Source organism: Lissotriton vulgaris, unplaced genomic scaffold, assembly GCF_964263255.1.
Source record: "Lissotriton vulgaris unplaced genomic scaffold, aLisVul1.2 SCAFFOLD_828, whole genome shotgun sequence".
NCBI classification, from domain to species: domain Eukaryota; kingdom Metazoa; phylum Chordata; class Amphibia; order Caudata; family Salamandridae; genus Lissotriton; species Lissotriton vulgaris.
Window position 1 is genome coordinate 793,040 of NW_028251635.1, and position 14,258 is coordinate 807,297.

At 50.2% G+C, this 14,258-nt stretch overlaps 1 protein-coding gene across 1 annotated transcript in view; it reads left to right on the plus strand.

Moving 5' to 3' along the window:
* LOC147662823 (SWI/SNF-related matrix-associated actin-dependent regulator of chromatin subfamily A member 4) overlaps positions 1-14,258 on the plus strand; it is a gene marked incomplete at its 3' end in the record, with an annotated part of 317,340 nt that overhangs the window by 224,981 nt on the left and 78,101 nt on the right. The window lies entirely within an intron of this gene.

Genomic DNA, 14,258 nt, shown 5'->3' on the forward strand with positions numbered 1-14,258 from the left:
GGTCCCCCTGAGCACAGGAATGGACAAAACACCTTTCAAATTCTGCCGTAATTGCCACCACAAGTATGTGCAGAAGGACCAGCATCCGGTTTGCAACCTCTGCCTGCCAATTGACCACGAAAGCAAGGATTGCAACGCCTGCTCGGCATTCACCCCGAAGACCCTGAGAGTAAGAGATAGACAGAGGAGAGCCAACTACAACATGCAAGGCCAAGGTCTACCTCTGTCGCTCCGGGACTTGGTCCTTTCCAGTGGAGAAGAGGACAACATCAATGAGTGACCTGAGAACTACACGGTCGTAGAGACCGCTATGAAGTCGACAAAGGAGGTAAGAGAGACGTCTACCCCTAAAACTCAGACAGACTATCAAAATCAGAGTCAAAGTCCTCGAAAGGAGCACTGGCGCCGAACCAACCGACTGCCACAGCTGCATCCAAGGACAAACAGCTAAGCGGATCCTACTAAAAGGACTCCCAGTCGGTGAAAATCCAAGACAAACCTATTTCGTTGAAACACGTCCCCGAAAAGGCACGCTCGAGGCCGAAGGAAAAAGAGCCGAAGGCAACTTCGACATTGAAGAGAACTGCCGAAACTCTTGATGCCGAACAGGCCGCCGAAATGGAGAGTAAAAAGAGAAGGCTCAAGGCCGAAATGGACAGTATCCTCCAGAGAAAGAAAGATTTCGACGAACGGATGAGAAGATACACCATCCCTTCGAAGCCCACGACGATTGTCGTAGTAGAGGTCGAAGAGGAGTACGACGCCGAAGAGCTGCCGAAAACTCCGGAACCCGCAGATCAGCAGGATGAAGAGGACTTATATTACTATGAGGGAGAAGGCGAGGAAGACTAACAAACAAGTTTGGGGTCGAAATCCTCGGTGGCCCAGGACCTGGATTGGCAGGACCTCGACGCCAAAAGCCCGGAAGAGACCGTAGAAACATATCCTTTGAGGCCTTCGCCACCAGACAACATTGGCATGTATAATATGGTCATCAAGAATGCGGCTGCTACATATGCGGTGAAACTAGAGGAAGAGAAACCAAAAGCCTGCTTCCTCTTAGAGACCCTGCTCCCCACTCAAACTAGGAGCCAATTCCTGCCCATGCTCCCAAGTGTCCCGGACCAGAGCAGGGAAGCATTCAAGGAGCCATCAACCTGCAGATCGGTTTCATAAAGCTTTATTCGATTTTTACATCATAAAAGCAAATACATCATCAGGAATACGAAACAGTCATAGTTAAAAAAAAAATATTATGCAAAAGTTCATTTGTAACCCAGAAATGAAATTGAGCTTTAAAACCAATAAAAAACCTCGAGTTAAAAGAATAAAACATAATCATGTACATACTTCATGAGCATCATAAAAAAGTTATTAAACCTAATTAGGGACAATATGTAATTTGCCGCGCTCTCAGAGCCCATGCCGAGCCTAAAAATTTGGCCACAGCTAGTACGATGGGCAACGAAGTGTCTGTTTGCAGCATATGATCTGCAGATCTGTCACACCTAGGACAGAGAAAAAATATAAACATTCCTCTAAGGACCCACCATACATCCGTCACTGCAGCCACAGCCAGAAAAAGGCCCAACATTCCCACAAACTCAGGGCCGCCAGACAAGGAAAGTAAGAGGATAGACCTCACAAGAAGGAAAATAGAGAGGAATGCAGCAATTCACTGGTGCATTGCTAACTCTAATGCCCTACATAACAGGCATACCTACCAGAATTGGGAGAAGGTCGGACAACTACACAAACGCCTCCCTGAACAATACCAGCAGAGAGCAGCACACCTGGTGGAGAAAGGCAAGAACATGGCAAACTCCTGCCTCAAATCAGCCCTGGATGCGGCAGACACATCCAGCATGCTCATGATTATTGGGATAACAGAAAGAAGGCATGCCTGGCTGAGGATTTCAGGTTTCAAGCCGGAAGTCCAGAATAATATTCTAAACACACCCTTCAATGGGGAAACGCTGTTCGGAGCGCCAGTACATGAAAAACTGACGCAGCTGAAGAAGGAGAATGAAACTGCAAGGTCCATGGGAGCATTGCAGTTCAGAGGTATGAGAAGGGGCACCCTAACACGGAGACCAAACGGCAGAGGGGGAAACCAGCCGGGAACGTCACACCAGACATGCCAACAAACCGACCAGGGCAACAACCAAGCGCAGCAGGGTCAGCGACAGCTAACCTGGCAGTACCAACCTAGGGCCAGTCCTTTAGCGGGCGATCGAATGGATGAGGGCAAACAAGAAGAGGGGGCCAGCAACCCATCTCAAAGTGACTCCGCTGCTACGAACGTGCCCACCCACACAACATCTCCATGGAGGGGCACGACAAAGGACCCAAAAAGCAATTACAAGCACTCAAATCCGAGATCAGCGAACATGTAACCCCAGTAGGAGGCAGACTATAAAACACTTCATCCAAGAGTGGAAGAAAATAACAACAGACAAATGGATACTGAACATCATACAGTTCGGCTACTGTATAGAACTGGAAAAGAAGCCACCAAACAGGAGACCAAAAAGCAAGGCGCGCTCTGCAAAAGAACTTGCGCTCCTCCTACAGGAAGCAATAGAACTCCTCCACAAGGAGGCGATAAAAACAGTACAGTCCAAAGAAAGAAACAAGGGAGTGCACTCAAACTACTTCCTCATACCAAAGGTGGACTAACGTTAAGACCCATCCTGGATCTACGGTTCCTAAACCAATGCATAAAGACTCAACAATTCAAAATGACATCCCTGCAGGAGGTTATTCCTCAGATAAGGGACGGAGACTTTATGTCCACCATAGACCTCAAAGACGCCTACCTACACATTCCCCTGAACAGACAACACAAACATCTACTAAGATTTGCCATCAACAAATCGGACTACCAGTTCACAGCCCTAGCCTTCGGACTAAAAGCCGCACCAAGGGTCTTCACAAAATGCCTCGCAGCTGTAGCAGCGCACCTACAGAGGGAAGGGATTCATGTATATCCCTACCTCGAGGACTGGCTGATAAGGCAAGTTCCTACAAAAAATGCAAACTACATGCACAGCGGGTCACACAGACGCTGACAGGACTGGCATTCTCAATATACTGGGGGAAATCCTCAATGGAACCAGAACAGGTGAAGATCTTTGTGGGCGCACAGATCAACACCATCCAGAGCAAGGTGTTCCCCAGCGACAAGAGAACACTTGCCCTGCTGAAGGAGACACATCAATACCAGAAGGGGCAAGCTCTGACAGCGAGGACAGCGAGCAAGATAATGGGGATGATGGCGTCCTGCATACACCTAGTCCCAAATAAACCTCTCCATATGAGACCATTCCAAGAATGGCTCCAACAACAATGGTCACAAGTTACAGGGAGTTGGGAAGATCTAGTGGTTGCTATCGCACACAGTGCAAGAGGAGATAACAAAGGGGAAGTCTTTAACACCACCAGGCAGACAGGCTCAGCAGACAGACATCAGCATCCCACAAGTGGGAGCTCAATGCACAGGAAACGCAAAAGCTATTCAAGAAGTTTGGGACCCCAAAAATAGACCTATTTGCAACACACCAGAATGCAAAATGCCAATACTTCGCATCCAGACAACCAGGGGAACAATCCCAGGGGAATGCCCTATGGATTAGCTGGTCGAAGTAATTTGCCTACGCTTTTCCCCCCGATACCACTGATACACAGAGGGCTCAGCAAATGCAGAAACAGCAACATGACACTGATTCTGGTAGCACTGCAGTCGGCCAGACAGTTCTGGCTCTCACATTTAGTGGAGATGGCGCAGGGACCACCACACAAGTTCGCAAAAAGAAGAGACTTGCTCTCCATGCAAAACGGGGAGGTGCTTCACCCAGAGCCAGAGAGCCTCTGCCTAGCAGCCTGGCTCCTGAAGAAGTAGAGTTTGCACACCTAAAACCCCCAGAGAGCACACTGCAGGTGGCAAGGAGGCCTACTACACAGAGGTGCTATGTGGCAAAATGGAAACTATTCACACAATGGTGCATCAAGGAAAAGCTACACAAGAAAATCACCAAGGAATCAACGGTGCTGAAATATTTAACACATTGCTAATCACAAACCTAAGCTGTACCTCGCTGAGAGTGCACCTAGCAGCGATAGTAGCCTACACAAGAGGGGAGACTGGAAAACGCTTCCTTACATCCCAGGTAGTAAAGAGATTTCCCCCCCCCCCCCACCCAAAGAGGATGCCGCTGCCTGCATGGAACCTTAATATAGTTCTAGCAGAGCTTATGAAAGTGCCTTTTGAACCCATCCACAAGGCCTCACTACAGATGCTCACAAGGAAGACAGTCTTTCTGGTAGCAGTCACCTCGCTACGCTGGTTCAGCGAGCTGCAAGCGTTAACACTACAAGAACCCTACATTCAAATACACAATGACAGGGTGGTAATGAGAATAGACCCACACTTTATGCCAAAGGTGGTGTCAAGGTCCACATGAACCAAACAATACAGATACCAAGTTTCTTTCAGAAACCATCCACAAGCGCAGAGAGGGCACTGCACACTCTGGACGCTAGAAGTCAGTAATGCATTACATTGAAAGAACTAAAGATAACAGGAAAACAAAGCAGTTCTTTGTGTCCTTCTCAAGCAGTTTCCTGGGAACACCAGTAACAAAATGCACCATCGCACGATAGATCGCCCAAACTATCTAATTCTGCCACATGCAGGCATGTCAAGAACTACTAGGAGGGGCACAAGCCCACTCTACCAGGAAAAAAGGAGCAACAATAGCCTTCCTGGCAAACACACCCATCCAAGACATCTGCCTGTCGGCAACATCGCGGTCACACGATTGCAGTGTGCAGGCACCCCTTCAAGCAGCAAAACGAGCGCTGGTAAGGGCGAAATCGCCGATCTCACTCAACCGCCATTCCCCATGCCCTGACTGGGACACGCCCACTCCGAGGCCACGCCCCTTCCCTCCGTCACATACCCTTAAAAATGTGCATGTACCGGAAGAGCAGCGGGCGCGCCGATTGCGCGGCGACGGCGCGCTTAAGGCAAGCTCGTCTGCGCTCGTCCGCAATCAGGACGCGACCGAGGCCCTGCCCCCTCTCCGCCCCACTAGCCACAACCCCGCGACATACACTCGGACTGAGTTGCTGTCTTTGAGACACCCCCCCTCTGCGCGACCTGCCCTTGCCCCACTCCTGACGCTCGGAGCCAGGTCTATCCCTGCACAGTCTGCAATTTCTCCCTTCCTGCTTCAGATCACACAATCAGTACGGCTTACGCTCCGAATTCTACCTCCACCCGCGGAGCTCAGTCCTCCCTGACCCTTAGAGCTGCGCTGATCAACTGTAGATCACTGAGCAAACATGCCATCGACATCTGGCAGTCCCTTCAGGATAACAACTGGGATCTGCTCTTTTTAACTGAAACGTGGCTGAACGACACTACGAACCCCGCTATCACCCTTGCCTTACCGGAGGTTTACAGTATCATCTGTGCCAACAGACCCAATGGTAAACCGGGAGGTGGTGTCGCCTTAATCCACAAATCCAAATGGACGGTTACCCTCCCCCCATTTGACCAAATTGAATGTATAGAAGGCCTGCCTTTCAGTGTTCAACTTTCCCCATCCTCCTCTTGCTCAGGAATTCTTATCTACCGCCCCCCTTATTCTAATACTTCTCATCTACCGGCACTGGCGGACTATGTTATTCAGCTTAGCACACGCTACACTAACTTCACCGCTTTAGGAGATTTCAATCTCCATGTTAACAACGATTCCTGTTCACACAGCAACTACTTCATCTCTACGCTAGCGGCCTGCAACCTAGTCCAAATAATAACCCTACCCACGCATAAAGCGGGTCGCACACTGAATCTGATCTGTTCCAACTTACCATCTATTCGGACGACTCCCCCTACCCCGGTTATTTGGTCGGACCATTTCCTCATCCCTTTTGAGATTGGCATTCCCTGCCACATTAGACCCGTTATCACCCCTAAATCATCAGGCAGAAACTGGAGTCGCATCACCCCTGAAACGCTCCTTGAATACCTAATAAATACCCAACCTTGCCTGTCGTCTGATCCTGACCAAGGGATTGACCACTTGGACGCATGGCTCGGTCAGGCCTTAGATGCTCTAGCCCCTCTTAAACCCATCAAAACCCACAGGGCTGTACCTTCAGCACCTTGGTACTCTGACAAACTCCGGCAGAAAAAGGCCTCTTGTAAATCTCTTGAACGCCTCTGGAGACAGAACTATTCCCCGGATAGCAAAATCACCTACAAAACAGCCCTCAAAGAATACCGGAGAATGATTGAGGAGCACAAACGGGATTTTCTGGGCTCTAGAATCAAACTTGCCAGCAATGGCGTCAGGGAGATTTTCAATATAGTTAGATCCTTCACAGATCCCAACGTGTTGACTCGAACTCAACCTGCTTCACAGTCGCTTTGCGATAAACTCTCACAATTCGAGACTATCTATTCCTCCTTCCCCAACCCAGAAGGACGGGAAGAGGAACCTACTATTCTCTCGCCACCGCTGTCCATTCTATCCGAATTCACAGCCATCTCAGAAGCCGATTCCATGGCCGAACTACTTAAATGCAAATCAGGCTCTCCAAATGACCCTTGGCCAGCCAAGCAATATAAAAAACTAACACCCCTACTTAATACCTACTTGAACCTCATTTGGAATAACTCCCTTAGAACGGGCAGTTTCCCCGCAAAATGGAAACATGCTTCTCTAGTCCCCATCCTTAAGAAGCCCAATCTGGATCCGGACCACCCCAGCAACTATAGGCCTATTTCTCTCCTGCCTGCCCCAGCCAAGATCCTGGAAAAGCTGGTACACTCCCAGTTGGCGAACTACATCGAATCCAATGGGCTTCTCCATGACTCCCAGCACGGCTTCATTTCGGGCCACAGCACGGAGTCGGCCCTTATCGAAATGGCTGACTCGGTGAGGTGGACGCTTGACCGGGGGTTGAGGGCGGTGTTAGTGGTGCTGGATCTTTCAGCAGCATTCGACACCGTCTCTCATAAGATCTTGTTGAGAAGGCTGGAGGACTTAGGTGTAGGCGGTGCTGTGTTGAAATGGTTCTCATCTTATCTCTCGGACCGCACACAGCAGGTTTTCACTCCTCCCTACACTTCCCCCGCTAGACCACTTAAATGGGGAGTCCCACAGGGCTCTTCCCTGAGCCCGCTCCTATTTAACGTTTATTTCACCCCCTTGGCCAAGTTGATCGCCCAGACTGGGATCAAATCCACTTCCTATGCTGACGATATTCAGCTACTCTTCACCTTCGATACCCCCTCCGCCTCAGCCTTTGATCCACTGAAATCCTGCCTTAGGGAAATTTCTAGTTGGATGGATGCCAACTCCCTCCGACTTAACGCAGGAAAAACAGAGATCTTGTTTTTTAACTCACCTTCCCCTCTGGATTCTAGTCTGTGGTGGCCAGAAGATCTGAGCCTAGCCCCCACGCCCAAAGACTCAGTGAGAAACCTAGGAGTACGTTGGGACACCCACCTCAGTTTCAACACCCAGGTACAAACAGTAGCAGCCTCCTGCTTCGCAAAGATCAGGACTATTAAAGCAAGTTATAAATAACTTGCCGTCGGACTGCTGTAAGACTGTGATCCAGGCATTGATAACATCCCATCTTGACTATGCCAATGCCCTTTACCTTGGTATCACAGCAGGCCTCCGTCATAAACTTCAGACGGTCCAAAACGCCGCCGCCCGGCTGGTGGAGAGAATCCCTGATAGACATCATATTTCTCCACACCTTCGTAAACTGCACTGGCTACCCATTGCTAAAAGATGCGTTTTCAAAGCCATGACGCTGGCCTTCCGAGCTTCTAAAGGCAATGAGTCGGCCCACTTGAAAAACACCTTGCGTACTTATGCCAACTCCAGGACATTCCGCTCCAATTCCCTACTTTTACTGGAAACTCCACGATTTAAACAATCTCGTGCAGGTGGAAAAACCTTTGAGGTCTGTGCCACTCAGTGTTGGAACAAACTACCTCTAGCCTTACGCACCTGCCAAACAGAATCAGCATTCCGTAAATCCCTGAAGACCCACCTCTTCTCTTCCTAAACTGGCTCTCTGATCCTATGGCCTCCAGAGTTCTCAGCGCCGGGACGCCCAGTTCGGGCAGCTGTGCGCTTTACAAAACACACAAAATAAAAAAAAATAAAAAATAACATGGGCTTCATTGCATACGTTCACTAAGCACTACTGCATGGATATACAGATAAACAAGGAAGCACAAGTAGGACAAAAAGTGCTTCAAAATATATTCAACAACCAACGCTCATCTTCCACCCAGCCGCCACAAACATGAGAAACTGCTACAAAGTCTATGCAGAGCATAGTGAATCCAGAAAGATTCACGCTGCAAAACTAATAGTTTTGCAGCGTGAATCTTTCTGGATTCACTATGCTGTGCATATTCCGCAATCTGGTGGTTGGGTCCGGAATCGTTGTCTTTTTTCTCTTTTTTTTTTTTCGTAGCCCAGGTGGGCGTCGACGTCCCACCATTTGGTGTACCTTCCGTGACGTCGGCATGCTTCCTGCGGAAGCTCCCACCCTTGGGCGCCATCTTCAGATTCTTTTTTCCGCCGTTGGGTCTGGATCGTCGCGTGAAGCTCCAGAAGTTTTGGAGGAGAAAAAAAGAAGATAAAGCCAATTTTCTACAGAAAAGGACTTGAGAAGACTAGGAGAAGACCATCAAAGCCGGGACGACGAAGGAGGAGAACTAACTCGAGATCTTCGACGTCCGACGGGGAATGCACGCACAGGGTGCCCCCTAAGCGCAGTAATGGACAGTACACCCTTTAAATTCTGCCGTAACTGTCACCACAATTACGTGCAGAAGGACCAGCACCCGGTCTGCAACCTCTGTCTGCCAGTCGACCACGGGAGCAAGGACTGTAACGCCTGCTCCGTCTTCACACCGAAGATACTCCGAATTCGAGAGAAGCAGAGGATAGCTCACCACACGATGCAGGGCAAGGGCCAGGCACCGTCGCTGTACGAACTGGGCCTCTCCACCGACGACGAGGACAACATCGCCGAAGGTCCAGATGTCTCCACGGTCGCAGAGACCGATAAGAAAACATCAGACAAGGCAAGAGAGTCTACGACCCCAAAACCCTCGACAGGGCCTCGAAGGCCTGAGGCAGACTCCCGAAAATCAGAGTCTAGAGCCTCGAAGGGAGCACCGGCGCCGAAAACCTCGACGACCGAAGCTGCATCCTCCGAAAAACAGCCCAGCGGATCCTTCGAAAAGGACTCCCAGATGGCGAAGACCGGTGAAAAGCCAAGGTCGTCTAAGCAGGTCCCCGAAAGAGGAACCTCGACTTCGAGGGAGAAGGAGCCGAAAACCACTTCGACGACGCCGTCGAAGAGGGCGGCCGAAACGCTCGGCGCCGAGCATGCCTCGCAGATGGAGAGGAAGAAAAGAAGGCTCGAGGCCGAGATGGCGAACATCCTCCAGAGGAAGAAAGACTTCGAAGAAAAGATGAGAAGCTGCAGGATCCCCTCGAAGCCCGCGACGGCCGTCGCCGAGGTAGAGGAGCACGAGGCGTTCGACGCCGAAGAGCCGCCGAAATCTCCGGAGCCCTCGGAGCAGGGAGAAGACTCTGGATCCTCGACGGCTCAAGACCTGGACTGGCAGGACATCGATGCCGAAAACCCGGAGACCTACCCCTCGAGGCCTTTGCCGCCAGATGACAATGAGGTCATCAAGAAGGCAGCAGAAGCTTATGGGGTTAAATTGGAGGAAGAGAAGCCTAAAGCCGATTTCTTGCTGGAAACCTTGCTCCCCACGCAGACAAGAAGCCAGTTCCTGCCCATGCTGAAGAGTGTCATGGACCAAGGGAAGGAAACGTTCAAGGACCCAGCGATTTGAAGATCCGTCACGCCTAGGACGGAGAAGAAGTACAAGTTCTCCTCCCAGGACCCTCCCTACATCAAAGGGTCCGTCAAAGCAGACTCAATTATCGCTGCAACGGCAAGGAGAAGGGCCAACGTCCCAACAATATCTGGGCTACCACCTGACAAGGAGAGCAGGGGAATGGACCTGACAGGCAGAAAAATCGAAAGAAACGCTGCAATGCACTGGTGGATGGCAAACTCCAATGCCCTCCTGAACCGGCACCAATATCAACATTGGGACGAGGTGGGGCAATTGCTCAAACACCTCCCAGAGCAATTCCAGCAGAGAGCCACACACCTCGTGGAAGAGGGAAAAAACATCGCAAACTCGTGCCTGAAGACCGCTTTGGACGGAGCAGAAACCTCCAGCAGACTGATGGCTATAGGGATCACAGAGAGAAGGCAAGCCTGGCTCAAGATCTCAGGCTTCAAGACAGAGGTTCAGAACAACATCCTGAACACTCCAACTACGGAGAATCGCTGTTCGGCGCCCCGGTTGATGAGAAGCTCACCCAACTGAAGAAGAATAACGAGACAGCAAGGTCCATGGGGGCCCTGCAATTCAGAGGGATGAGAAGAGGCACTCCGGCAAGGAGGCCAAACGGAAGAGGTGGTAACCAGACGGGAACATTGCACCAGGCGTTCCACCAAGGTCACCAGGGTGACAATCAGGGCCCGCAGGGCCAGCAGAAGCAGACCTGGCACTACCAGAACAGGGGTCAGTCCTTTCGCAGGAGAGGAAACTGGCGAGACCAGAGAAGGAGAGGCGGTGAGCAACCCCCCTATAAGTGACTTTGCACGGAAGGAAGTGCTCCCCCACTCAAGCCCTCCGAGGGAAGAGGACAAAAAAGCAAAGGGGAGAGGGTTACACGGACAAGACACAAAAGAACATGTAACACCAGTGGGCGGCAGACTAAGATTTTTCCTCCAGGAATGGAGAAAAATAACCACAGACAAGTGGATACTCAACATCATACAGTTCGGATACTTCATAGAGTTGGAAAAGAGGCCGCCAAGCAGAAGACCAAAGAAAAAAGAGCACTCTGGAAGAGAGCTAACGCTGCTCCGAGAAGAAGCTCTGGAACTCCTCCGGAAGGAAGCCATCGAACCGGTCCCATTCAGAGAAAGGAACAGGGGAGTGTACTTAAACTACTTCCTGGTATCAAAAGTGGACGAAAGCCTAAGACCCATCCTGGACCTACGCTTCCTAAACAAACCTATAAAGACTCAAAAATTCAAGATGACGTCCCTACAGGAGGTCATCCCACAAATAAGAGACGGGGATTTCATGTCCACCGTGGACCTCAAAGATGCATACCTGCACATACCAGTGAACAGGCAACACAAGCACATGCTAAGATTCACAGTAAACCAGGATCACTACCAATTCACAACCCTGGCATTCGGTCTAAAGTCCGGTCCAAGGGAGTTCACAAAATGCCTCGCAGCAGTGGCCGCACATCTGCGAAGAGAGGGGATCCACGTGTACCCCTACCTCGACGATTGGCTGATAAAGGCGAACTCTCGCAAAACATGCGAGGAACATGCACATCGAGTCACAAAAATGCTGCTGGACCTGGGATTCTCCATACACTGGGGAAAATAATCAATGGAGCCGGAGCAGGTGAAGATCTTCCTTGGGGCTCAGATCAACACAATTCAATGCAGGGTGTTACCCAGCGAAAAGAGGACACGCAGCCTACTAAGGGAGACACGCCACTACCAGAAGGGGCAAGCTCTGACAGTGAGGACAGCGAGCAAGATCATGGGGACGTCATGCATACACCTGGTCCCCAATGTACGCCTACACATGAGGCCACTCCAAGGATGGCTGCAACAACAATGGTCACAAGCTACAGGAAGTTGGGAGGATCTAGTGGTTGTAACTCACAAAGTGCAGGAAGAGATGAGGGGGTGGACCAAGGAGAACATTACAATAGGGAAGCCTCTAACTCCACCAAACCCAACAGTGACCATCACCACAGACACATCCCAGAAGGGATGGGGCGCACACATGAACTGGCTCAGAGTGAGGGGTCTGTGGGCACCAGCGGATGCGGTCAGACACATCAATTACCTAGAACTGAAGACAGTGTTACTCGCCTTGAAGGCCTTCCAGAAACAGCTGTACAAACAGAAGGTGTTGATACAAACGGACAACACGACAAGGATGTTCTACATCAACAAGCAGGGAGGGACTCAGTCATTTCCTCTGTCCAGCCTAGCGCAAGAAATATGGAGATGGGCAATACCACTCAAAATAGACCTGCTGGGCATACACCTGCCAGGGAAGGACAATGTGGAGGCAGATTGGCTAAGCAGGCAGACTTCAGCTTCCCACGAGTGGGAACTCAACAATCAGGAAACAGAGAGACTATTCAGGAGATGGGGCACCCCAACAATAGACCTGTTTGCAACACGCCAGAATGCAAGATGCCAGTACTTTGCATCCAGTCCACCCCACAAGTTCGCAAAAAGAAAGGACCTACTCTCCATGCATAACGGAGAAATTCTACACCCAGAGCCAGAGGGCCTCAGCCTAGCGGCTTGGCTCCTGAGGACTTAGAGTTCGCACACCTAAAGCTCCCAGAGAGCACCCTGCGTGTGTTGCGAGAGGAAAGGAGGCCCAGCACACGCAAATGCTATGGGGCAAAATGGAAAAGATTCACTCAATGGTGCAGCAAGAAAAAGCTGCAGAGGAAGCTGACCAAGGAATCAACGGTGGTTAGATACCTCACGCACCTACTGAAAGCTAAATCAAGCTCATCCTCGCTGAGGGTACACCTGGCAGCATTTGTGGCATACACAAGGGGAGAGACTGGGAGAAGCTTCTTCACATCGCAGGTAGTAAAAAGATTCCTGGAAGGGGCAAAGAGAATAGCGCCACCAAAAAGGATGCCGCCGCCGGCATGGAACCTGAATGTGGTGCTGACAGCACATGAAAGCACCTTTCGAACCCATCCACAAAGCATCACTGCAAATGCTGACAATGAAGGCGGCCTTTCTGGTAGCGATCACCTCGCTACGCAGGGTGAGCGAGCTGCAGGCACTGACACTGCAAGAACCCTACATCCAGATACACAGTGACCGGGTCGTGATGAGAACAGACCCGCACTTCATGCCAAAGGTGGTGTCAAGGTTCCACATGAATCAGAGTATTCAAATTCCTAGCTTCTTCCAGAAGCCCACAACAAGCGCTGAGAGGGCGCTCCACACTCTAGACGCAAGAAGAGCAGTAATGCACTACATTGAAAGGACGAAGGAACACAGGAAGACAAAACAGTTCTTCGTGTCCTTCGCAAACAGTTTCCTGGGTAGACCAGTGACTAAGAACACCATTGCTCGATGGATCGCACAAACGATACAATTCTGCCACAAGTAAGCGGAGCAGGAGCTAACAGGAGGGGCACAGGCCCACTCGACCAGGACGAAAGTAGCAACAATTACCTTTCTGGCCAACACACCAATTCAGGACATTTGCCTGGAGGCAACATGGGCCTCAGTGCACACGTTCACTAAGCACTATTGCGTGGATGTACAGATGAACAAGGAAGCACAAGTAGGACAAAGAGTGCTTCAACATATATTCAACAACCAACGCTCATCTTCCTCCCAGCCGCCACAAAAGTAACAAAACCGCTACAAAATCTATGCACAGCATAGTGAATCCAGAAAGATTCACGCTGCAAAACGAATAGTTTCTTACCTGTCGGTGTAGTTTTGCAGCTTGAAGATCTTTCTGGATTCACTAGCGAACCCACCCACCTCCGCCAGAAAGATGAGGCTGGAAAAGAAGGTGGAAACACATGGAATAGAAAGCAAGTTGAAGCTTACAAGATACGTGCAAAGAATTACGTTGGAAAAAGGATTAACAAACATAGCCATGGATTCGCTACGAGAACACAAAAGAGAAAAAAGAATCGGAAGATGGCGCCCAAGGGTGGGAGCTTCCACAGGAAGCATTCCGACGTCACGGAAGGTACACCAAATGGTGGGACATCAACGCCCACCTGGGCTACGAAAAGAATAAAAAAAAGACAACGTGTCCTGAATTGGTGTGTTGGCCAGAAAGGCAATTGTTGCTACTTTCTTCCTGGTCGAGTGGGCCTGGGCCCCTCCTGTTAGCCCCAGACCCAACCACCAGATTGCGGAATATGCACAGCATAGTGAATCCAGAAAGATCTTCAAGCTGCAAAACTACACCGACAGGTAAGAAACTATTAGTTTCTTACATGTCAATGTAGTTTTGCAGCTTGAAGACTTTCTGGATTTACTAGCGAACCCACCCACCTCTGCCAGAAAGATGAAACAGGAGGAGAAGA